Source organism: Natrix helvetica (genome assembly GCF_964273705.1).
Source record: "Natrix helvetica genome assembly, chromosome: 4".
In the NCBI taxonomy this organism is placed as follows: domain Eukaryota; kingdom Metazoa; phylum Chordata; class Lepidosauria; order Squamata; family Natricidae; genus Natrix; species Natrix helvetica.
This window is the reverse complement of record NC_138550.1, coordinates 120369944-120396947: the sequence shown is the minus strand read 5'-3', so window position 1 is coordinate 120396947 and position 27004 is coordinate 120369944. Positions and strand designations below refer to the sequence as shown.

The 27004-nt window shown below is 38.7% G+C and overlaps 1 protein-coding gene across 17 annotated transcripts in view; it reads right to left on the bottom strand.

The window, feature by feature from the left end:
• GREB1L (GREB1 like retinoic acid receptor coactivator) overlaps positions 1-27004 on the bottom strand; it is a 162925-nt gene that overhangs the window by 87197 nt on the left and 48724 nt on the right. For 15 of the 17 annotated variants that reach the window (XM_081952993.1, XM_081952982.1, XM_081952983.1 and 12 more), the window contains exon 2: positions 4811-4914. The gene's annotated coding sequence lies outside the window, so the exon portion shown is untranslated. Of the gene's footprint in view, positions 1-4810; positions 4915-15267; positions 15360-15657; positions 15736-27004 lie in introns of those variants that run through there. The other 2 variants (XM_081952989.1, XM_081952988.1) reach the window with 2 other exon arrangements.

The window sequence follows — 27004 nt, the reverse complement described above, 5'->3', positions numbered from 1 at the left end:
TTCTTCCCCATATTCCCAGATTATAAAAATGCTATCAAATTACTTAAAACCGCTATCTATGATTCCGTGGTGGGGTCCGGAACCTGTTCCAACCGTACCCGGCGTTGCCCACATGAATGTGCGCACCATGCATATGTGTCGTACCTGCCAGCGACGCCTCCACAAGCCTCCGCGATGCTCCAACTGCTCAACGGAGCATTGCGCAGGTGCTGTACGTGCCATGCACGTGCATGGAAGCGCCGAAGGCTTTAAAGGATAGGTAAAGAGGTCAGGCGGGCAGGTGGGCCCTCCGGAGCACCATACCGGAACGATACCCGGTGTTCCAGGCAGGCTCCGGTACGCCAGTACCGGAGCGTACCACCTGCAACCCACCACTGCTATGATTAACTGATATCCATTTTCTAAAAATTCACAATTTTATAGTAATTCTACCTTCTGCAACAAATCATTATTTGTGTAAATGCAATCTATATACAGTACTGCTAAAACTCTTGTTATCATAACCATTACCTAGACATCATAAGGCAGGGGTGTCAAACATCATCACACGACATACAGTGACTTTCCTCCCCTTCACTAAATGGGGGGGGGCTTAGCAGCACATGACGTATCTTGCCCAGGGGCCACTAGTTTGACACCCTTGACATAGGGCAACATTTTTTGAACGAAGGTACCTTAAATAGACTAATTTACAAAATGTTTTCAAAATCTGGGACACATGACCACCAAGGGAAATTTGAGAAAGTTGTAGCTGCTTCAGTGCTATTTCCGTCTCTCACAATCCCTGTCTCTCAAAATCTTTGTCTCTCTTCACAACTGAGTAGCCGCCAGTTAATCTGCCTGCTGGGAAGGAAAGGAAGGGATGGAAAGAGGACCTCTCAAGTACCCTTCCAGACCATGACAACCCATTGGGATTCTCAGTTACATTTTACAGCTCTTTTTAATTTAGCAAATATTGATCATTTGAACACTGTCCATTTAAAACACTTTCCTACTGTGTATCAACTTCTGCAGTCAACTTCGAATACTTATGGGCTGCACTTTCCAAGGATTCCTTGCAGGTGTCTCTGTAAAATCTGAGGCCCTGGAAAAGTTCCATGGTCATTACCGATGAACTAACACTGCCTTCATGGTTCTAACAAAGAACAGTTTTTCTCACTTAAAAACAAGTTGATAAAGAAGGGAACAGGTGATGATGTTTCAGTGCCATGGCAACACAGTTGCTACATTTCTCTGTCCAATTCCAGTATATTCCACAGCAACAGAAAGGAAATAATGCCTTTCTCCTGCTTGAATAATGTCTTCAATTTCTTTCCAACAAACGAATTTCAATAATGGAAAGAATATAGAAGGGGGGAAAAGGGCAGAAATGCACAACTAACTCTCCCCTATATTTGAGACCAAAGATAGGACAAAACATTTAAAATGTGTTATCCCATAGGTGCTTTTTGTTTTTCTTTGAAGACATTTTTCTTCTCATCCAGCTTCTTGGATGAGAAGCGAAACCTTTGGGACAACCATGATCTGGGTGACCGAGAATCTCCATAGACATTAAAATATGTTAGCAACTTTTGACATACGTGGTTTACAAAGAGATCTTAATACTCAATAGAGTATTTTAAAATTTTACAATTGTCTTCTTTCCTGAGTGCTACTGCTTTTCAATTCAGTTTCCAATGGAAATTAGGGTCATATTTATTAACTACAGTAAAATGCATTATACTTATGCATATGTGCCTCTTCCATGTCCTTTGTCACACATAAAAAAGAATGCCTTTTCTCACTCCTCTCACTGCCTGACTAATACGCCAATGTTATATTTGCAATTTGTAGCTACAAGAAGAAACCCACGGATTATTTGGAACCTTATTATTTAAAGAAAATAAAGGAAAAGTTGGTACCTAATAATATATGCATTCTTCATTTATTTGAATGTTGAGACAGGCAGACAGCATCAAAAAATAATGAATAATTTGCCTCAGACAAAAATAACCATTCCTATATTGGATTGCACATTTCAAAATATTTTGGGCAAGTGCCTACGGTTTATTTTTCCTTGTATTTTTAATCTGAAAACATGTCCCCTTTATATTTGTCTCAGGGTTCCATCTTAAATAAAACAACTGGGGACGGAAGACTTGGGGGCTCAAGACTTGCTTTCTAAATTGTTATCTTTAATAAACTTAGGTCCTTCCTTTCAGCATCTCCTTAAAAACGGCTCACTTAAGTTAAAATGTTTTCGATTATTCACTCTCAATAAATCTTAAGATCAAAATAAGCAAGAAAGTTCTGCTCATTTTTTTCCCCTAGTAACAAATGATTTTAAAAATGCTTAATCTGAAGTGAAGAGAGCTCAAATCTTATGAGAGTGAGTGAAATACTATTTAAAAGCCTAGGTCTGGAAAGTGACTTACAGAATGGCTTCCATTCTGTAATTTGGTCTCCTTGTCTTTCGCGGAATATACTACCCAAGCTGCAAACATTTGGCAAGGGTTATCCTTTCACTTAGACAAAAGCAGACTTCCTTACCTAAATCACTTTTTGCATCAGACTCATAAAAACCTTCCCACCATAGAGATTTCAAGAAAACCCTTTAAAGGTTTTAGGATATCCCTTCTTTTGCTAAGTAACAAAATACACCCCACGGTGTCTGACCCCCACTCAGCTGTCTTATGACCTCTGCAATTGTTGCAACTTCACTTCAGGGGCCACAGAACTTAACTCCTATATCAAAAAAGAGGACAGCCACTTCCTCTGAGCACCTGGTGAAACAAAATGCCAGCAGCACCCTCCCCCACTCCTGGGTCCCAGATGTTCCCACAGCTGCCTTGGTGTCTATGTGGCAATCAGAAAGCAACAATTAGGACCTAGATGATGGCAATGACCCTCTTATTTTACTGGGTCTGAATGCTCTATGGGGCCTCCTGGCCTTAAGGATACAGCAGGTCATAAAAGAAACAGATCTTCAGCCTCTGGGAAATACGAGAGGGTTGTTTTTTTAAGAACAACAAGGAACAATAGAAGTCCAATGTTACAAATAAAGTAAGTCAAGCCAGTTGAACTCATCCGCAGCAAGAACATATAAGTTATTTGACCTCTCTTGTTGAAATAATACATATTCTACATTTCCCCCTTTGATTTCTATAGATTATATTTTATAAAAAAATTAAAAATCTCTCATGTGCATCAAGTGTTTGATTTAAATAAAACCTGTTTCAATTTACAAAATTAGTTTAGTTGGAGGTAACGTCAAAAGACATCACTTCTGGCCTCATCTCATTTATTATAGTTTCTCTGTTTCATTTCAAAACCATCCCATAAAAGGTGTCTAAAGACTCAAAAGTCATGGAGATTTCTCTTGCCAAGGATCAATATTGTATCCTTTATTATTGAAAATACACTTCAAGAGACTAAAACAGTATTCACTCAGATTCATTGTTAAATTGGTTTTGATTCTTAATTTCTAAATGCGTGGCTTATTGCTGTAATGTAGGCTAAAGATGGGTAAATAAGATGAAGTTTAAGGTAAGTAAGTGCTCCTGACTGGAAAATTCAGACCTACCACTGATGCTTCCCTTCCCTTTGAAGGAGCACATTTGTGGATTTGGGAATGCTCATTAATCCAATTCAAGTATTGGGTTTTAGTTGGTGATAGGAACTCAGAATGCTTTGTATATTTGGGCAGTGTACTAATCATGCAATCTCTCATTGTTGGAACTTCTTACTTGTGGACATGTGTAGGACCCCTAACCTTTTATTAATGGTGTAAAGCCATTACATTGAAACATTTTAAGTATGTACATTAAAATATACTTAAAATTTTAGGTATTTCTCAACTTACAACAGTTCATTTAGTGTCTATTCAAAGTTACAACAGCACCAAAAAAAGAATATATGTGACAATTTTTTACACTTAACAACCATTGCACTATCTCCATGGTCACATGATCAAAATTCAGGCACCTGATTCATATTTATGACATTTGCAATGTCCCGGGTCATGTGATAACCTTTTAGGACCTTCTGAAAAGCAAAGTCAACGAGGAAGCCAGATTCACTTAACAACTGAATTACTAATTTAACAACTGCAGTGATTCACTTAACAGCTGTGTCAAGGAAGGTCGTAAAATAGGCAAAACACACTTAACAAATGCTTCACTTAGCAATAGAACCCTTGGGTTCAATTGTGGTCATAAGTCGACTACAACTTGTAGAACTCTTTTAATAGATCAATAGTAGACTACATAGTTTTTCATAAATTTCAGTATTGTAATATAATCTTAATGTTACATGATTTCATAGAAACACACATTAACACAATTTTCAAGATTTGTGTATTTTATGACAATATATTCTAGCAACAACAGGCAATCAGTAAGGGTATTACAAGTGTTTGTGATCACAGATCTTTCCATTTTTTTCATTAGCAAAAATGTCATGATATTCTCAATATGCTTTGCCAAAATCTTGCAAGATTTGATGATTCCACATTTTAGCCACTGAAAAATACTTTAAAATGGAAATTTATTTAATTTTGGAACCCTATAGATGTCCCTGAATTCTGTGGTGAAAACAGACCAAGCCTTAAGTGGTGATCCTCAAAGATTTTGATGTTCATGTAGTAGAGCACCTAAAAGAAAGGTTGTGGGGCAGTGGACTCAGTTAAAAGATTGAAATTGACCATTAAATTATAATAGCTTTATACAAACAGCATAATTATATCAAATTGACACAAACTATTTTTGTACTCTTGCTGCCATTGAAAACGTTACCGATGATAAATGCATTACAAATATGGAAACAATACTACCTTCTTTTATGTTTTTCAACCTTCGTTAAATACATTCATGATGGATGATTGTTCAAAGTTTTTCTGCTGCTACTTGATTCAAGGCTGTTGAAAATGTTAGATACCTGTGAAATAATAAAATAGTTTAAAATTGTAGATGACGGATTTACATCTTGATATAGCAGCAAAGACAGAGCTTCTTAACAATATTTATTTCTTTATTTGGTTTTTATCTTGTACTGGCCAGCATTTTACTTCCTCAAACAACTATAGTAGTACAACAGAGAAAAATCTGCAGTTTTTCTCTCACCATATTGGAAACAGTGAGAATGTTACAAACACACACACACACACACACACACATACTGAGAGACTTGTTTTGTATACCATTTGTTTCTTATTTTTATATTTTTAATAGTTGTGTTTTTATCAGCTGTGGTTTTTATAAGTACCATTCAGTCACTTTTGGTGAGATGGCCACAAATTTGATGATAGATAGATAGATAGATAAATCGATAGATAGATAGACAGACAGACAGACAAAATTCCTCTTAATTTAGGGAAATGTACCGACACCAACTTGTTCGCCAAAGATTAGTCTCTAGCCAGTTTGGGATAATCAGGGAACTACCATTTGATTACTTCTTTTTTTAATGTGTCCTAAAATCTCCTCTCAAATAAAAATCTAGAAACAAATCATGTTATATGTTTAAAAACTTTGAAAAAAACATCCCTTACATAGGCTAGTCATATACTCAGGGAAGTATTAAACAATAATTGGCTCTAATGAAGATGATGGTAATATGCAGACTGCAAATTAAGTATATATTCTCTATAATATTTTTCAAAACATGCTATTAATATAATAAGATGTTTGATTCTAAATAAAAGTACTGATAATTATAATATTATATGGTACCAACTTTATTAATATGTGGAAGAAAAAAGTTGAAATGTATGAATATTGTAAGTTTGCAATGTATGAATATTGTAAATTTGCAATATTCAAGGGATTAATTAAGCAACATTATCCATCAACATACACTGGGTAATATAAAATAAAAAGGATAGTATTATTTCATATATATGAACATATATATATATATGAATATATAATATATTATATATTCATCCTGAGGCTGTGACGAGTGAGACTTCGCCAAAATGTTGCCAAGACAATCTCAATCTTACATGGGAAAAGACCCGAATATAACAAGACCAGCATACCTACACCCATGAAAATCTACGAATACATATAACATTCTAATGCTGCAATTCTAAAACAGCTGAATTAAAAAGATGTAGACTGAATCCCTGGCATATGGGTAGTCAGAGGGGAATGGGAAAATAAATTACATTGTAATCTGAGGTTACTTTAAAAAAACTTGTATAAGTGGTCTAACCACAGGAGGAAACCATTTTCTGTCGGTCTCAGCAATAGAGAAGTTTATCGAAGGCAACAGTGGTTGCAAGGAGTAGAAGAGAGCCAAGTTTTAATAAGGTTACATATAATTTCATATACTTCACTAAATACCACTGTTTTTATCTGTGAATGTTAAAAGGTCATTTAATTCTAGCGTTCTTTCACATAATCTATTCTGATTTGGGAACTGAAAGTTCAAGGTGTCCATAAATATTTCCTTCTATAGGAAGCTTTTGTTTTTGGAAGGAGCTGCTGGCACTGAAACATGACCTTGAATGGCAGTTCTGCTAATCCAAATTTTTCTGGGGTGTGTGGTAGTGGCGATGCCCTCATAAACAAGCAGCACAACTTAGATTAAAGCAATACATTTTTAATGGTGCAATATTATACTGAACAAAGTCTCTGATTGCTTTCCACAACATCCAAGAATTTAACACAAATTAATTAGCCTCCCAGTGAACAGAAGACATGTCTATATTGCAGACGATCCTTAGGAAATCAACACTTTCTGATTTGCAGGTTTCTTTAAATCTAATCCACACCATTGTATTAAGTTTTACGAGAATCAACAGTGATGGTGATCAAAGTCAAGCTATATTGTTTCAGATCAAACTGTGGGGAGACATTGCAAAGACTTTTAAAAATAATAATAATTAAAGTCCATAATCCAATTTCAACAGTCATAAAGGCTAAATCTGCTATTTTTGAGGCCACGTGCTGAACATTTCACCTGCTAGTAATGACATCTTTGTATTGTCTTCTAATTACACTCAAAGCTAAGACCTTTGGCCCTGAGCCACAGACCTCCATTCAGGCTGCACACATTCTCTTAAGCACCCTGAGCCTTTGTTGTCATTCTCATTCTTTCATCTATTATTTACATTCATTGAGGAGGGAGCTACTCTACCATTCACAAAGCTTTAAACTTTAAAGCTTCTAATCATCTTAATTTCTTTGCCTTTTCCACTCCTGATTCCCGCCTTATGAACGCAGCAAGCAAGCAAACTGATGAAATCATTTTCAAGCCATTGGTTCTAATGGCTAGGCACAATCAGAGAAGCCTCTTGCAAGTGAAAGACACATTCTGCCAGTTTGTCCTTAACAGCAAAGGTCAATCTTTTTAAAATTAAGGCTTTGTGTCTCCATTCAGATACACGCGGTAAATGCAATCAAATGAACTGAAAAACCACATAGCTGCTTTCTGAACTGCAATATAGAGTAATGCTACAATTTAAATCCTTTGATTTCTTAATGAAGAAATGAGATCTAATGGAATAATCCGGCAAAATTTCAAATGAAATAAAGCAGCATGCAACAAAACAATATTTTTCAGAAGAAATATAACCATATAAAATTTGCATTTTTTGAACCACAAAATGAAAGATTTGTAAATATAATTTACTCACATCAATAACAGCCTTGAAAAACATGATTTATCTACATTATTTTTACATGATTTACTACATTATTTTTCTCTACACTGTCAGAAAACTTCATATAGTTCTTTTCCTCGTATACTGTTCAAAGGATAACAATATGCAACTTTTAAAAATGGAAGAGATTGCCATGATTTTAAAAATCAGCTCTGATCATGACTGTTAGGGTTCAACTATAACAATCTGTGACTCATCTTGGTGTTTTCTTTCTAATAATGTTGTTACTCTCTTGTGAAAGCCTCCAGCCCCCTTGTCTTTTCTTATTTTCACCATTTGGTTCAACCAGCAGTTCACTTGAGACTCATCCATCTTAGGATGCTTCAAGTGACAGATGCTCTTAGAAATAACCATACCATTCAGTGAACAAAAGATAACATCACTTCTAGGAAGTCAAGGGAGAAATACAAAGCATGTCCCTACATCAGTCAATAAATATATTGCAAACTCTTACAAATTGAAGAAATGAAGTAAATGCTTGAAAAGAAAACAATAAGGATAACAATTGCAAGCAAAAATGATGGTTAAACCCAGATCATTTTATTTAAAAAATGTCCTTAAAAAGTGAATTCTAAACTAAATGAATAAAAGTGAATCTATTAAAAGTGAGTTGATTCTAAATCTAAAGTTTAAACAGCAATTCCTAAAACAGAGGCAAAATGATTCCTTCACTCTTTTCTACAAGGAAAATCTCTACAGATATTTCAACTGAGAAAGTGGAAATTCCAACAGGACAATAGTAATTCAGCTAATTTGGAAGAAACTTTAAAGCATAAAATTTGTTACATATTAAAAGGAATCACAAAGATGCTTTCTTAGGGTCTTTTTTCCTTTTGAAAATCTTTCACTTCTCATCCAAAAAGCTTCTTCAGTTCTGGGATGAAAAACCAAATGTTTTCAAAGGAAAAAAAACCCCAAAAATCCAGTTGTTTTTTGGAAAAAAGCACCTTTGGGACAACCATGACCTGGATGATTGAGAATCTCCATAGACATTAAAAGGAACCATTCTACATCCAATGAGAGAATTCACAACTTCTCTGGTCTAACAACATTTACTTGTAAAGTAAGCAGCAACAGTTATTACACACAATGTATTTCAGTAGAAAAAGTAAAGACAAGAGTAAGAAAAGGATGCTGTGTTGAGCTATAGACCACTTTTGTAACAAACGGCTTTATTAACATCTCCCAACAACAAACTAAAGCAGTGGGTCTCAACCTTCCTAATGCCGCGACCATTTAATACAGTTCCGCATGTTGTGGTGACTTCCAACCATAACATTATTTTATGTTTTCCATATTTTTTTGAAAATATGTGTTTTCCGATAGTCATGGCGACCCCTGTGAAAGGGTTGTTCGACCGCCAAAGGGGTCCCGACCCACAGGTTGAGAACCACTGAACTAAAGAGATGCTATATATGAAAAAATAGGATTTTTTAATAAAGCTTTTCAATTGAAAGTACAGCATCACCATTATTGTCAACAACAGGAGAGAGATATAGAAACTGTCAGGAAAAGGCTGCACCATTAATTTTAGTATCAATATCCTACCAAGACTGAATAAATGCACATATGGTCTGAGTCAACTTGACTCCTGGGGATTCATGGACACAATCATTCAGTTTATTGGTAGGACTAAGAATGTGGTGTCCCACTGATTCTTCTGAGATGTTTTTAGACTTTCTAATATAGTCCAGACTCCTGGATTTTCTGGTGGTCTAGAAGCACATTATTCTTCAATACAGAATGAAGGCCAAATCCTGCTTGCACAAAATACTATTGAGATAAACGTTTGGTTTCTTGAGTTTTAAGAACATCTTAAGTTTTCAGAACTTTTTCATAATATTATGGAAGGGTTTCTTAAGAGGCTACCATTTTTTAAAATACAAATTTGCAGATAGCACAATATTTCATTTTGGTTATTTAGCATATAACTCTGCTAAACTTTATTTTTGTTATCAATTTCTGATAACAATATTACATTTTATAAACATCCAAATAGCAAAGCATTTTGTGTGATTCATAACATCTGGAAAATACAACAACCAGTTGCTCAAACACATTTCCTCCTTTACAGAAATATATTAGCTAAGAAGCTGCCAGGGAAAGAACATGACCTTGAAATGACAACTCTCCTAACTCATGTCTTAATTGGTAGTTTTTTTCCTCAAAGATCCTACAAAATTAGCTACTTTTAAGCACAATAAGATCAATATGAATGCAAGGAAAAAAGTACATCCCCCATGGTCAGTTCTTAATGCATGATTGATCAAAAACAAAACAAAAAATCCCTGTAGCTTTCCAGATCACAGCTAGTGCCAAAATATCTCCTCTCTCTTGACAAAAATCCATCAAGTGAAACTCTGAAAGGGTTCACCCTTCACCAGCCTATTTGCACTTCAAAAACTCTTTTAATTCCCTTCAGCTAAACCCCAGGATTTAAAACACTGCAAAAATAAAGACGGGTTGGGTGTCATTTATCTTCCTTTTGGCCTCTAGTCAAAGCAGTAAAGTCTGCTAGTTTTGAAATAAAAAAAAGCATTTTATTTTGAAGAAAACTTCCAGACTCAATCCTTACACAATTCATGCCTTTACATGTAATTCACAATTAAGAGATACAGTGCTCCTAAACTGGCTATTGAAATCCACTGATCTATGATCAGGCAAGGTTGAATGAGGAGAAAAAAGAGTTAATTTTACTCCCATCACATCACCCAGCAGCACGTTTTAATTCATATTAATTTAAATTAACAACATACTAGCCAATATATAAAATATATTTTATGATTTCTGCAGTATAATATGAATGGAGATTTCATTGGGCAAAAGGACTTTCTTAAATCATTGTGAGGGCATTCTGACTTCACGTATGAGTTGTACCCTCAGTATTGGACACATCCTGCAATTATATGCTTGAAACTTTTTAAGTATAGCACATACATAACTTCTGTTGTTACATCAAAATCTAGGTCTAGTGATAAATTACGATAGCCATCAAATACAGTTATAATCAATTCTCACTCTGCTATTGATTTCAAAGAATTTATTTTAAAATAAAACATTTTAGCTATTAATGATATTTGACTGAGATGATATGTCCTCAAATTATACAATTGATGGTGAAAAACAGCAGCACAGCATTTATTCCATTTAAATAAATGCTAAACCTTTCACACATTTCTTAACTCCCTTATGTTTTCAGATTAAAAAAAATTAAATGAGATAAAACCAAATTTGGAGCTGCGCTATTCGAATATTGCCTACACAAGCTAAAATCAAACATTTATTTCTAGTTTTCCCTTCATGACCAAATTGCATAGCTAATCTATAAAACAGAATTTGAGGAACTCAGGTTTCTCTCTATTCAAATCTCTATTTTCTACTAGAGTTGCCTTACAATCCACACAACTGGATAGGGAAACTACTGTGGGGTGTAAATTTATCAAATATTTCCTGCTTAGGACTTCCCCTCAATGAATTTTTATCTAGTACTTTCCAACTCTTAAATCAGGACCAGATTAAGACCCAAGGATGTGCTAAGACGAGCCCAACAATGATGCCCTTTGGCTCTTCTATTGCTTAACTGACAAAACATTTAGATTCAATAAGTAATGAAGGTGAAATAAAAATTCAGCCTTCTTCAAGACCATTCTCCAGGCTACATCAAATAAAGACTTAAAAAAATATTTAACACTAAATAGCAGCAAGCAATATAAGCTAAAAATTCACTCTTATAACTACCATTACTTTTTAATTCATTTTTAATCAATGTTATAAGAAAAAACTGCAAATACAAACATTTATTGAAAACTAATATCAAGTGTGAGAGTGAAAGAGTTAAAGGCATAATAACTTGGGGGGAACCTTTGTGCTATCTCCTTCCCTTTGTGACCTAAGTATGTGCTTATGTTGTTTAATGGTGAATAGGTTGCTTCCCTAAGTATTCAGTTTGTCAATCAATTATGTGCTAAAGGAAGTTTTGCTCCATTTTATGACTTATATTTCCACAGTTGTTAAGTGAATCATTGTGTCAGGCCTGCAGTTATATTCCTTTTAGGATATTTGGCCTGCCACACACTCTACTATTTTCCTATGCTGTTTCATTAGTGTAGTAATTGGGAGGGGGAATAATAAGGAGTAGAATTGTAGAATGTGTTGTTGTCATTCCTTTCTAGAAATCAAGGTCATCTTTTGTCTCCTCACCTCTGCATCTGACCGGAACTAGATGGGTGGAAATGCCAGCATGGCCGAACAAGATTGGACCATGTGATGGATTTATGGGTGTGGGGATAAGATCATGAACTTTCAACTGGGTGGAATCCCAGGAAACTTTTAGATTTGGGATTCCAGAGTTTGTTGCCAACATGTCTGTCTTATTAAATTGGAACTTTAAGGATAGCTCTGCCTTGGACTCTGATTTAATTCTGCATGATATTTGGAACGCTGACACATTGCAATTGTTAAGTTAGCAACATGGAATTTGGCTTCCCCTTTGACTTTGCCTGTCAGCAGGTCACAAAAACTGATCACATGACCCAGGGACACAGCAACTGTCATAAAAACATACTAGTTGCCAGGCTGTAAATCTATATAACTGAACCATACTGTAACATATGATTTTATTTGATGATTTGCTTTGAGTTAATTATGCTTTTTGATACTCATTCTTCATGTATGATTTATAACAATTCTTAGTTCCTTATATGATTTACATTTCTATATAGATATAGATAAATCATCAAATAAAACCATGCGTTACAATATGTTCAGTGTATATTACCAAAAATTACAGGTAGTCCTTGATTTTCAACAGTTCGTTTAGTGACCAAAGTTCACAAAGTTACAGCACTGAAAAAAGTAACCTATGACCATTTTTCACACTTATGACTGTTGTAGCATCCTTTTGGTCACTAATCAAAATTCGGATGCTTGGCAACTGGTACCCTTTCCCCCTGAAAATAAGACCTCCACGGATAATAAGCCCAATCGGGCTTTTGAGCGCATGCGCTAAGATAAGCCCTCCCCAAAAATATTGCAGCAACCATGAGGTGACTACGCTTAGCCGCTTCCTGTACCTCAAAAATAATAAGACATCCTCGAAAATAAGGCCAAAAGCTTATTTCAGGGATCAAAAGAAAATAAGACCCTGTCTTATTTTCGGAAAAACACGGTATGGGTTTATGATGGTTATAGTTCCTGGGGTCATGTGATCAGCTTTTGTGACCTTTTGACAAGCAAAATCATTGGGGAAGCCATATTCACTTAACAACCATTACTAACATAACAATTGCAATGATTCACTTAACAACTGTGGAAATAAAAGTCATAAAATGGAATAAAACTCACGTAACAAAAGTCTTGTTTAGCATATTTAAATTTAAATTTAAATTTTGAACTCAACTTGCGACCAATTTTGTGGTCATAGGTCAAGAACTATCTGTATTATGATTTCATTGTTGCAAAAGTGAAGTATAAATTGTATGCCTAAAGAAACCCAAATGTTGGATATGGTACCAATGGAGATATTAGACAGTAGTCTAGGAATGGTGAGGTAAAATATATGATTTTCATTAGCCTAATGAAAGTTTCTTTGCAGCCAAATGCTATACTTGGACAGGATCTGAGACATGAAACTGAATGATCGCCTTATTATAAAGTGTTATTGCAGGGAATCATTTCTTTACAGCATCTTACTTCCAGGCGACCTAATCGTTTTTTCTTTGAAATTGAAATTTCAGAGGCTGTAGTTTGGTGTCCAATTCACTGCAACACTTTAATTTTAGCTTCTCAAGTTAGTAAAGAGATGATTCACAAAATGCAAAAGGAAACCAGCCCTATTTTACAAGGAACTAATCATAGTACTGTATTATATTGGTTATGGTTATGAAAATAAAGTTGATCATTGACAAAAAGTTTGCATGAACTCCTTTAACATTAAGCATATATAATCATGACTCAAGTTCTTATTTATACCACAACCCTAAACATATTTAACTGGGAGAATGTTCTATTGCACAGAACTTACTTGGTTTATAATGAAAATATTCACTAGATAGTATAATATCATCAGACAGTACTTAACCCCATGTATCTTTTTGGGATTTGGTAATTAAACAGTGTCAGAGAACTTGCATTCTATATTATCCTTGATTATACTGATTTATTTGCTGGAGACCATTTGTCTAATGGATAAGCATGTTAAAGTACTTGCAAATGTTATAGGGTTTGCTTTTTGCTTTTGCAATTTTCATTAACAGTGATGTATTAGTACTTAATTTTCATTATTTTCAAGGGGGACGATGACAGATATAATTGTATACGTTTATAATATTGACAAGGAGAATTTTGATAGTTTTCTAATAATTGCTGTTTCAATCTCTTACCATTAGTTATGTGAATAATATAAATATATTAGATATGATATATCTTTTCCTACCTTTTTCCTGTTATTACTAGGAATATAAATCCCAGAATTTACAGTCAACATGTTGTAAAATTGAAAACAACTACCATAAGCTACTTGGACATCAGTTTGGTTCAATATAAATCTTCTCGTAAGTGAATAGTCTCTATCTTCCTAAGCCAACCATCCATGATTAAGCCTCAAATAATGAATTTTAGAACATAACAAAGAATACTAAATACAGCACATCGCCTGTAGTCAAGTACATTAGAAATAGGAAACCTCCGTGTACTTCTCCAGAAGGGCAAAACTACAAACTTTAGAAGCCATAGCCAAATTAGCCAATCTGTAAGAGATGCTGAAAACCGAAAGCCTATAGCATTAAGAGAGCTATAGTTTTCTCACCATTGATAAACATAACGGATACCCATAAATCAATTGTCTTCTGCGCTACTATCCCTATGGTACAGAAGTTCATTCCAATTCATATCTTTTAAGAATTCTAACAGAAATGCTTGTTTGAAGCTACCGAATGAACGATAAAATTATGAAAAAAGCTGCAGAATTAAGGTCGTATTAAAATATTATGCAAAACGGCCGGGAGGAAAACTCTCTTAAGCTAATTATCTCTAGAACATGCAACTCAAAATAACTTTATGAATTCTAAGTGGTAAAATTAAGAGTGGATAAACAAACAAGGGCAGGTACAGTTATGACCAATAACTCTGTTCCAGAGGAAGCGTGCATCTGTTCAACATCCCTACAGAACAGCCTTTCCATGTTATAATGCCCTTGTCAGTTCCTGGAAAGAAAGAAGTCGAAAGCTGTAGATCAGTTCCTTTACTAATTCCAGACTGCTTTTGTTCTTGCCTTTTTTGTTTGACTCCACAACCGGTTGTTTTATTTTCTATATTCAGCCATTATTTACTGTTTCTCTTGACTTGGACATCAAGCCTTGACCCTAGTTGCTGACCCAGTAAAACAGTCACTACTCAGGAGGGAGATGGCACTCAAGAATTGCAAGGAGGCCTTTTCCTGAAAGAAAGATGAGCAAATGGATGCACTCAAGTGCTATTCCAGATGCCTTGAGTTTGATTTATGAAAGATCACTACCTTTAGAAACAATTACTGCAGACGCTTTCTTGTGCCTCACCCTGCTTCTCAACCATCCATTCCTATAAACATGCCATCAAATGCCCACTTTTTTTTTTACCTTTTTTACCTTTGAAAGAGAAACCACTCTAAGCAGTCCTTAGGCATCTCCTTTAAAAAGTGTTAGCCACAAAAGTTAAACTAGGTTAGTGAGTCATCAGTAACAATCTACTTAAGCATCTTTGAGAGTCCTAACAGCTGGTTCATATATAATCTAAGATACCTGAAGGCTGTATAACCAGTTAAAAACAGAATATGTACTTTTTAAAACAAGGTATAATAAATGCTTCTATGTGAATATATCATATATCTTGTAACTGCAACATCATTTTTAAAAACATTAAACATACATATTCATCATCCAGTTACTCTTGGGAGTAACTTATATGCAGATCACAGAAAATCACCAACGAATGCAAAGAAATTTTTTAAAAAGGAAAGGCAAACCTATGTTACTTACACCACCATTCACTATACCTCTTTCCCTTCGGTTCTTGCAAACCAATCTTGCTTCTACCATGATCACCCATTGGTTATATGATTCATCAAGCTGGCTGGGGAATGCTGAGAGTTGAAGTCCACAGGACTTAAAGACGCCAAGGTTGAGTAATACTGTTATAGGGTAATTCCATGTCAAGTGGTCTGACTTCAGAAAAGTACCTTCCTCGACCATCACGGATTTGGATGAAATTTGATGTGAACATGTACACACTTCCCCAGTGAATATTGGGAATGACCAGGGAGCACCACACCACTTGATATGGAATGACCCTATAACTATTTCAGTTGCTATGATTTCTAAGGTTTCTTTCAAGTACAGGGGTCACACGAATCTAAAAGCAGAGCACCTAACTGTAGCTGGGATATGGCAGATGATTAACTTTTGGCTTGCATGCTGTGAAGAGAGTTTTGTAAAATCTTCTCTGAAGCTGAGGGGGCAAAAAATGGCATCTCCCACCTTATTCCACCCTCTTACACCTCCTGGAACTTTCCCCCTCCACCTTAGGTTAAGGCACTGTGATACGTGTTTCCTTCTCCTGCCTTTTCTTCTTCAGAAATGGATGAAGGGATGGTTTTCTTACTCTGCACAATTATTCTTTTTGCTTTTGTTGTAAAAGAAAATGGCAGAGAACACAGAAGACAGCTGGTATGGTGCTCAATGGAGTTCCACATTTTCCATTTCTCAATTGTCCAGCTGGAAGGCCACCCTTTCCTCTTCTTTTTCATCCATCAAAGTCCCACTGAACTACCACAGCTATGCAAAAGAACCGTATATAATAAGGCTGGAAGCCAGTTGTTATATACTAGCTTCAACTATAGTGGTTTCCACCAAGGTCCTCTGTTCCAGTGGGAACAGAGGTTTAATCTCATTGGTTGAAGGGTCTAACAGCTCCCTATAAAAGGGCTGCTGTCAGACTCAACCTTCGCTAGATTGTTCTCACTTGTTGCATTTAATAAAGAGCTGTTGTTACCGTTAGCCTGTGTGTGCCTATCCATTACCCAATCTAACACTGGTGACGAGGATGGGATTGGAAGGCAACTAGGCAAACCAAAAAGAGCGTAGCAATCCAGCAAGTATATCCAGCCTGGAGCTCAGCACGGCTTCGAGCAGCCATTTTTGAGCGGCAAACTCAAAACGCCCTCAGGACACAAAATGGCCATGCACGCCCCACCGACTCCATATGACCCAGTCACCGAGCACTGGGACTCATATATGCTACTGTTTGACTGCTTCCTCAAGGTCACCGACCTCATGGGCCTTTCTGAAGGGCACAAGAAGAACATGTTCCTTGGTTACTGTGGATGGGAAGTGTTCGAAACTGCCAAAGACCTGTCATAACCAACACCGCTACAATCAGTTGCTTGGTCCATGCTCCAGCAGACAGTGAGGACCCACTACGCTACCAGCCGGCCAAGCATGTTCGCCGGCATGAATTTAACATTCGCAACCAGTGGGAAGGTGAATCAACCAATGAGTACATTGCGGCGCTACGAAAGGCCGCAGTGTACTGCGAGTTCCGAGTCCTAGACAAACTCATTCTTGACCGCATAATTTGCGGTGTGTGGGACATTAATTTACAGAGGAGATTATTTGCCAAGTCTAACCTCACTCTACCAATTGCCTTGGACGAGGCCAGGGCATTAGAATCGTCCGTCAAATCCACAGAAACACTGCAGCATCAAAACACTCCGCAAGACCCACGGAAGACTACATGTGTTCACCGCGAGGCTCCAAAGGCCGAGAGCTCTGAAGGCGAAGAAGATTACAGCTGCTGCATGCGCAGTAGCCGCGCCAAGCTGGTGTTCAAATTCGAATGATTCCCGCCTTGTGCTAGCTGTGGAGACCATGCCCAATCAGCTTGCCATTTCCGCGATGCTACCTGCCAGTGCTGCAAGAGAAAAGGGCACATCACCAAGGTGTGCAGAAGCGAGCACCCCACGACGACCTGACAGCCAAGAAGCCGAGCAAACCGCCAGCAGAGGCCCAACAAAGGGGCATGGCAGAAGCCACCAGGGTGCTCAGAGGGCGATGCCAGAGTCACCTACAACACCTCAATCAGCCAAGTCCGCACTAGACGGCCAAAAAAGCTGAAGGTCACAGTCCTCATCGAGAGCTCTCCATGCGAGATTGAGATTGACATGGGGTCATCACTGACCATCATGCTGTGGTCTACACTCAAGCGGGCTATCCTTAGCCTGAAAAAGCAGCATCTCCGGGCCCCTGACATCCTCCTTCGTGATTACCAGGGGAACTGAGTCCCCATCGTGGGCCAGGGCACCTTCCGGGTGTAATTCAAGAAATACAGTGGCCAACTCCCAGTGACGGTGATCAGTAGCGACCTGAAGAGCCTCCTGAGGCTTGACTGGTTCGAAGCCCTGGGCCTAGAATGACCGGTATCAACGCCTTGAAAGACAAAAGTGCTGAAGCAATATTTAAGGAGTTCGAGGACGTCTTTGGTCTGGGTAAGTATGTGGAGACTCCAATCTCCTTTAATTTGGACCCCAACATAGTCCCCATAAGGTTAAAGCCCAGGAGAGTACCTTTCACTGTCCGCCCCAAAATAGATCTGGAAATTGACAAGCTCGTAGGCCAGGGAATCCTAGAGCTGGTTGATCACGCACGCTGGGAGACCCCTATAGTGACACCTATCAAATCTGATGGGTCTGTCCGCATCTGCGCAGACTACAAATGCACAATCAATAAAGCATTACAACAAAGCACTTATCTTGTATAAATTGTACAGCACCTATTAAATTCATTAGGCCCCAGCAAAGTATTCGCTAAATTGGACATGGCACAGGCATACCAACAATTGCCTGTAGATGGCGCTACGGCGGAGGCCCAAACCATTGTGATGCACAGGGATGCATTCAAATGTCACCGCCTGCAATTTGGTGTTAGTATCGCCCCTGGACTGTTCCAAAGCATCATGGAATGGCTTTTGCAGGGGATTCTAGGAGTCGTCCCCTATTTTGATGACATCTTGGTATCGACTGCAAATGAGGCACAATTATTCAAATATGTACAAACTATTTTGGCTTGAATTAGAGACAAAGGCTTCCGTCTCAAGAAAGAAAAATGTCAAATTAATGTGCCAAGGGTTGAATTCCTAGGATACCTAATCGACGGCTCTGGGATTCACCCAACCTTGAAAAAAATTAAAGCAATCCAGGACGCCCCTATTCCTCACAATCAAACTGAGCTACAGGCGTTTCTCTGGCTCCTTAATTTCTACAGCATCTTTCTTAAACAGAAAGCCACCATTGTTGAGCCCTTACACCGTCTCCTGGCTAAGAACGCAAAGTGGTCCTGGGGCAGAGCCGAAGCCACCGCATTTGCCATGGTAAAAAGACTTCTCTCGGCGGACACTTTCCTGGTGCAGTACAGCCAGACCCTGCCACTGGTGTTGACCTGCAACACTTCACAGTTCGGCGTCAGAGCTGGCCTCAGCCATCGCATGCCCAACAGAACTGAGGCTCCCATAGCCTTTTACTCTAAGACCTTGTCCGCTACCAAGCGGAACTACAGTCAGCTGGACCATGAGGCTTTGGTTGCAGTGGCTGGAGTAAAAAGGTTCCATGAGTACCTATACGGCTGTGATTTCAAACTCATTATGGACCACAAACCACTAGTGGGCTTGTTGGCTGGGGACCGTTTTACCCCTGTGTCATCATCACCACAGATGACCAGATGGACCATCTTCCTTGCTGCCTACTCCTACCATCTCATCCACCAACCAGGCTCCACTTTGGAGCACGCCGACGCCTTGAGCCACTGCCCGCTGCCAGAACTTCTTGCTGACTGTACCCCCGAGATGCCAGTCCTTCTCATTGACTGCCTAGACACTGGTCCTGTCTCGTCCAGTGACATTGCCCGTCACTCTGCGAAGGACTCCACCATCAAACAAATTTTGAACTGGGTGTGGAGAGGGGGGACAAGGGGCCTGCTGGGTCTGAATTCAAAATGTACCATTGTAAACGTGATGAGTTATCTGTTGTAAATGGCTGTTTGCTGTGCGGGGACAACTTTGTTGTTCCACCCAAAGTGCGCATTGCAGTATTAGAGGCTTTACACGTAGAGCATCCTGGAATTGTCAGGATGAAGTCTTTGGCTAGGAGTTACATGTGGTGGCCTAACATGGACAGGGAGATTGAAGAATGGGTGGCTATCTGCACACCGTGCCAGGAGTCCAGATCAGCTCCCTCAGAGGCACCCGCTAAGGAGTGGGAGCAACCTCAAGCACCATGGTCTAGGGTGCACATTGATTTTGCTGGCCCAGTTCATGGCCAGACATTCCTCATAGTTGTGGACGCCTACTCGAAATGGTTAGAGGTAGTCCTTATGACCTCCACTACGGTAGAAGCGGTCATCAAGGTACTATGGAGACTTTTCTCCACACACGGCCAGCCCGATGTCCTGGTCTCTGACAACAGGCCCCAATTCATGGCCATGCAATTCGAGACCTTCTTAGCAGCACAGGGAATCAGACATGCCCTGGTCGCGCCATTCCATCCGGCCTCCAATGGTCAGGCGGAGAGAATGGTGAGATCTGCAAAAGAGGCCCTCTCTAGGATGGGCCCGGGAGATTGACAAACATGGGTTGACCATTATCTACTAATCCAACATATCACACATAGTGCCACTACAGGGAAAACCCCTCCAAACTTTTCATGGGTCACCAGCTAGACCGGCTACACCCAAATTATTCTGCCACATCGCCCCCTGACTCCACAAGAAAAATTCAGAACTTTAGCATAGGGGATTCAATTTACGCCCACAACTACACCGGGGGAACTCTGTGGATTCCTGCCACAGTGATAGGCATCGCCGTACCTCGCTCTTATCTCATAGAGTTCAAGCACGGTCGGAATTGGAGAAGGCACGTTGACCAACTTCGTAGCCGCCTCTCCAAGTCCACTCTTAGACAACCAGAGGTAACTCCTGCACAAGTTAGCCAAAGCCCAACCCAAAGAGAGCAATACGCCACTCCTTCCATTGGCAGCTCAAGCCCGAGGGTATCGGGGAACTTATCTGGTTGTGTTGTAGGCCCGCAGCGAGCTCCGCAGCTCTAGAAGCTCCAGCCGCAGCCTGTGAAAGATTCCAGGAGCTTCCACCAAGCGAATCTGGGAAGCAAACAGGTCCATCTGACCTGCTCAAACAACACCCTCCGACTGAACTGGGCAGGTCAGGCAGAGCTACCCAAAAGCTCGCCTATCTGCGTGACTACGTGACCAGTAGGATTGTTCCATCTAAGCGGGGAGGGGTGTTACATATCAGCGTCAACTATAGTGGTTTCCACCAAGGTCCTCTGTTCCAATGGGAACAGAGGTTTAATCTCATTGGTTGAAGGATCTGACAGCTCCCCACAAAAGGGCTGCTGTCAGACTCAACCTTTGCTGGATTGTTCTCACTTGTTGCATTTAATAAAGAGCTGTTGTTACCGTTAGCCTGTGTGTGCCTATCCATTACCCGATCTAACACAGTAACTGCATGGAAGTGGCCTAACTAAAAATTTGAACTTGTCTGTCTGTAACAATAACTTAAGCTTGCTAGTTTAAACTGTTTTCCTCTTAACGGAATATTTCAGTTCGGGTTTTTTCAATTATTAGGAAAAATGAGATACAATCTGAAAAATGAAATAGATTTTAAATTAATTTTAAACTTGGTTTAGTGAACATTAATCCAATGAACTTGTAAAGCTTCCCAATCTCTTTTGGGGGGAGGGGGAAATGCCAATTCAACATATTCCAGAAAATCTGCATCAACACTTACAATTGTTCTGCTTAACAATTGCTCTGCTTCACCCAACATTAATTATTCTCTCCCATCTTGAGGTGCCTGAAACAAAAATGCTCTATGTAGGAAAGTAGGGAGTATTTATATCTTAAACCTACATTTTTCAATCTCAGCAACTTTAAGATGTGTGGACTTCAGCTCCCAGATTTTGATAGCCCAACTGTCCCAGCTGATAAATCCATTTTAACATTGCTGAAGCTGACAAACATTGCTCTAGTAAGGGCTGTCAAACTCGCAGCCTGCGGGCCAGATGCATCATACACTGGCCATGCCCACACCAGGTTTAGTGAAGGAGAAAAAAGTCCTGATATGTCACGTGATGCCATGAGGACACGAGATTGACACCCCTGCTCCAGAGGTGGTATTCAGCATGTTTTGACAAGTTCTGGAGAACCAGTAGAGGAAATTTTGAGTAGTTCAGGGAACCGGTAAATACCACCTCTGAATGTCCCTTCCCCCATCTATTCTCTGCCTCCCAAGTCCCAGCTAATCGGGAGGAAATGGGCATTTTTCAGTAACCTTCCCCCGGGGGGGAGGGGGGATGGAGATGTTACAGTATCCTTCCCCTGCCACGCCCACCAAGCCATGCCAGGCCCACAGAACCGGTAGTAAAAAAAATTTGAATCCCACCACTGCCATGCTCTAGATAATATGGCTGTGCAAAGCATTGAAGGACAGCCCTTTATGTATCAGTGCAAATCAGTGGTGAAATTTAATTTTTTTCCTACCGGTTCTGTGAGTGTGGTTTGGTGGGGGTCGTGTGACTGGGTGGGCATGGTTATGTAGTCATGTGACTGGGGTCAAAAGACAGAAACTCACTTTAACAATGTCCTGCTAGAGCAGGGGGTTGGACTAGATGACCTCCAGGTCCTTCCAGCCCTGGATTGCTGTGCTCTTTCAAGGTATCCTCTGTAGCTGCGTCTAGTGCCAGGTTTGTAGTCCTTCCTCCCTCTCCTTTTTCCCTCTCTCTTCTTTCTTTCTTTCTTTTTCTTTCTTTTTCTTTCTTTTTTTCTTTCTTTTTTTCTTCTTTCTTTCTTGGTATCCCTCAGTGCCTGTTTTTGGCCTAGCAGGTCTCAGGGAAGCCTCCTGGGAGCAAAAACGGACCCCGCTTAACACTTCCACCCCCCCATTTTTGTCCTAGCTTTTTTTCCCCACTTTTTAAAGCATTTTTAATCCTTTAAAAAGTGGAAAAAAGGCTTCCGATGATTACACAACTCACAGCTGAGCTGCACGATCCTCGGAAGCTTTTTTAAACTACCGGTTCGCAGAACCAAGGACAATTGTCCCTACCAGTTCAATTGAACCAGGAGGATTAATTCTCAAATCAACTACATGCTTTGGAAAACTGGCAGACAACTGCAGGGAGGGGAGGGACTTGCTTGCACCAATATGCTTTGCACAATTCAATGTTTACCTTCTTTTCCCTATCTCAATATCGAAAAGACTGATCCTATTGCATCTTATTGCAGATGAATCTTCAGACTAAGCTATTCATTACAGGCAGCCCTCAGTTAACAACAGTAATTACAGTTATAAAGAGAAAAGTCATGTGACTTTGTCACTTAGACATCTGGTTCCATACAGATCACAAGTTTTGGCACTTTGGGTTGCTATTATTAAGTGAAGTTATTAAGTGCAATGTCACATGGTTGTCATTTGCAATCTCATTTGTAACAGCTTCCCATTGACTTTTCTCATTGGAAGCAAGAAGCAAAGGTTGCAAATGGAGAGCATATGAATACATACACACACACACACTTTTGTCAAATAAGCAATTTCCATTGTGAAGCAGAGTATGGGGGAAATAGAGAGAAAGATAGGCAGATCCAGATATTGAATTTCATGTATACACCTCCGCCTTCTTCACCCCCACCTCAAAAGCCATCATTGTTGGCTTCTGCGTTCTTCAGGGTGGTTTGGAAACTCGCCAGCATGCTACCGATTACATTTCCACCCAGTTAGTTTAACCTTTGAAACATGTCAGTCAGTGGATAGACCACTAGGTAAGGTCAGCACAACCCTGTCACTGCCAGCATTCTCTCTCTGTTTGCTCAGAAAACAACAGTACATTCCACAAATCCTTCCCTATGAATGCAACTTGTAGCTGATCTTCTTTCTTGGTATAGGATACTGCAATAAATTATCCTTTGAAGTAAATACATATTCATTTAAAGTTTTTTGCCCTTTAAAAAAGACCTTTGTCCATAATATTAAGAGATTTTATTAGAATTGTATTAGACCAGGGGTGTCCAAACTTGGCAACTTTAAGACTTGTGGACTTCAACTCCCAGAATTCCCCAGCCAGCTCTGCTGGCTGGGGAATTCTGGGAGTTGAAGTCCACAAGTCTTAAAGTTGCAAGTTTGGACACCCCTGCCTTAGACGCTATTTTAATGGTGGTTCTCCAAATAAATCCACAACATGCAAACACTAAATTGTGGGAAGGTTGAATACAATTAAAATATATGAATTTTAAAATTTCTTTTTAGGTTTTTTTTTTCATACTAAACGAAGGGGATTTGTTTACAAACATACACTACACACAAATAAGCCTTGCATATTTTTCTGCCTAAATATTTCTGCGGATGGAAACACAGAGCTGACAAAGGAGAGATCAATTATTTATTTTATGTTTATTTATTCCCACCTTTATTATTTTTACAAATAACTCAAAGCAGTGAACATATCCAGTACCTTCCTTCTATTTTTCCCACAACAGCAACTCTGTGGAGAGTGACTGGCTCCAAGTCATCTGGCCCACTTTTATGGATAAAGCAAGAGCTGAACTCAGGGTTTTCTGTTTTCCAGCCTGGTGCCTTAACCATTAGACCAAACCTGCTCTCATTATGGCTCTCAATTATGCCTCAGTCCTTGACTGACAAACCTAGAATATAAATATACAGAATAACAGAATTGTAAGACTAATACAAATACAATAGCAGAGTTGGAAGGGACCTTGGAGGTCTTCTAGTCCAACCCCTTGCCTAGGCAGGAAACCCTATACCATTTCAGACAAATGGCTATCCAACCTCTTCTTAAAGACTTCCAATGTTGGGGCATTCACAACTTCTGGAGGCAAGCTGTTCCACTGATTAATTGTTCTAACTGTCAGGAAGTTTCTCCTCAGTTCTAAGTTGCTTCTCTCCTTGATTAGTTTCCACCCATTGCTTCTTGTTCTACACTCAGGTGCCTCGGAGAATAGTTTGACTCCCTCTTCTTTGTGGCAACCCCTGAGATATTGGAACATTGCTATCATGTCTCCCCTAGTCCATCTTTTCATTAAACTAGACATACCCAGTTCCTGCAATCGCTCTTCATATGTTTTAGTCTCCAGTTCCCTAATCATCTTTGTTGCTCTTCTCTGCACTCTTTCTAGAGTCTCCACATCTTTTCTACATTGTGACTACCAAAACTGAATGCAATATTCCAAGTGTGGCCTTACCAAGGCCTTATAAAGTGGTATTAACATTTCATGTGGAGGTCTTCCAGTCCAACACACTGCTCAGACAGGAAACCCTACACTTCAGACAAATGGTTGTCTCTTCTTTAAAACTTCCAGTGTTGGAACATTCACAACTTATGGAGACAAGTTGTTCCACTGATTAATTGTTCTAATTGTCAGGAAATTTTTCCTTAATTCTAGGTTGCTTCTCTCCTTGATTAGTTTTCATCCATTGTTTTTTGTCCTGCCTTCTGGAGGACAGTTTGCCTTTGGAGAATAGGATAACTCCCTCTTCTTTGTGGCAACCCCTTAGATATTGGAACACTGCTATCATGTCTCCCCCAGTCATGCTTTTCATACAATTTATTTGGTTTGCATACTGATATGATAAAGGGCAGTTTACATAAACCAAGTTAGAGAAATACAAGAACATTATAAAACAGCAAATGGAGTGTACTGCATAGAAGCATGGTTCCATTTACTGCACTAATAAATCGATAGTCCTATTCCCATACCAACCACATCCTCAATCTCACTAGCTCTCATTCTACATATCTTCATTATCATTCCATAGGTTGGGGGCTCACATTTTGAAACAGGGAGCCATTGAAATCAATCTTGTCCACAGTTGGAATCCTGGAACTCACTGCTCCTAGTCTATGAGAGACTTCAATAATGAAGATATTTGGCAGAGAGCAGAACCAATTGGCTCACTCCCTAGTCACGTCATGTGAAACATTGAATACAAAAGTAGGAAAAGAAGATTGAATTGGTTGTTTCTCTGAAGGTTGTAGCATTTGGGGAACCTTTGTTAGGCCTAGTTAGCATGTGGATGGGGGACTCCTAGAGAAATCTAAGATTTAAATTACCGTAGTTTGGGAAGTTAAAAACACATCTCAGGTGGCAGTTTGTATTTTCACTTTATATTTACTCTGCTCGCTAAAGCATTACATAATTTGATTAACTCCATTTTATGGATTCACATAACCAATTACATCTTATTGTTTTGTGTAAATATTATGTAAAATATAATTTTATATTATTTTACATTTTTACAATGAATGTCATTTTTTTATAAGTGGAAATGTTATCTGCTAGAAAAAAACATAAAGAAGTAGTGTTTTAAGAACTGTTTCAAGTAGCTCACAACAGTATTTCAATAACAGGTTATTAATATTCTTTATGCTTTTGAAGAGTGTACACCTAACACATGCCGTAGACTTCTCATTATACTTGAAATTGTACATTTGAAAACAGACACAATGTTCTTCCTTGGAGAGAGCAAGGAGTACTCTAAGCTGGCTAAAAGCAAACAATTCAATAATTAGCAAGTTCTTGTTTTCTGACAGAAATCTGCATTTTATTCAAACTCTAATTTTGATTTTTTTTTTAAAAAAAAAGTTGCATTCTAAATGTACAAAATCTGGCATGGCATTTCTGATTTTTAAAAAGTTACTTTGAAATAGTGCATCTATTTTCTTTACAGTTAGATAATTACATCCCACTTAACCTTTTATAACCTGTTAAGATACTTGCTTAATGTGAATTCTTGTCTGTTTACTTTATTGTAAACCCATATTCACCTGCGTTGTTATTTAATGGCATTATTTAATTTCACATTTCAAAATGGTAAGAATAGTAGTGAAAAAGACAAGCAAAGTTTTTCTCCCTTCTCAAAGATTAAAGGATTTAGTTCCTTTAAAGATGCTTGGAATGGAAATCCTCCTTAGAATCAATCCACAGCCTTTTTTAAACAATCTTGGATTGAGCCAAATAATGTGATGAATGTTTTCTAAATACCCTCAAAGATGCTTAGAAAACTGCAAGGTAAGGACAATTAAGTCTTTTTCTTTGGAGTTCCTGTCCTGTCACAGATCAGAAGGATGACATGCTAGCCTTCCCAAGTAGGGGAAATGTTGTGTGTGCATGAGCACAATTAATCTCTGGCAGCCTTGACAAAGAAGTGCCTTGACAAAACAGTTTTCTGATTTCCTCACAGGACAGAGTCTGTTTTGATCCATCTTTCCTGCTTCCTGATCTCTTCTTACCAACTAAAAACATCAGCAGAT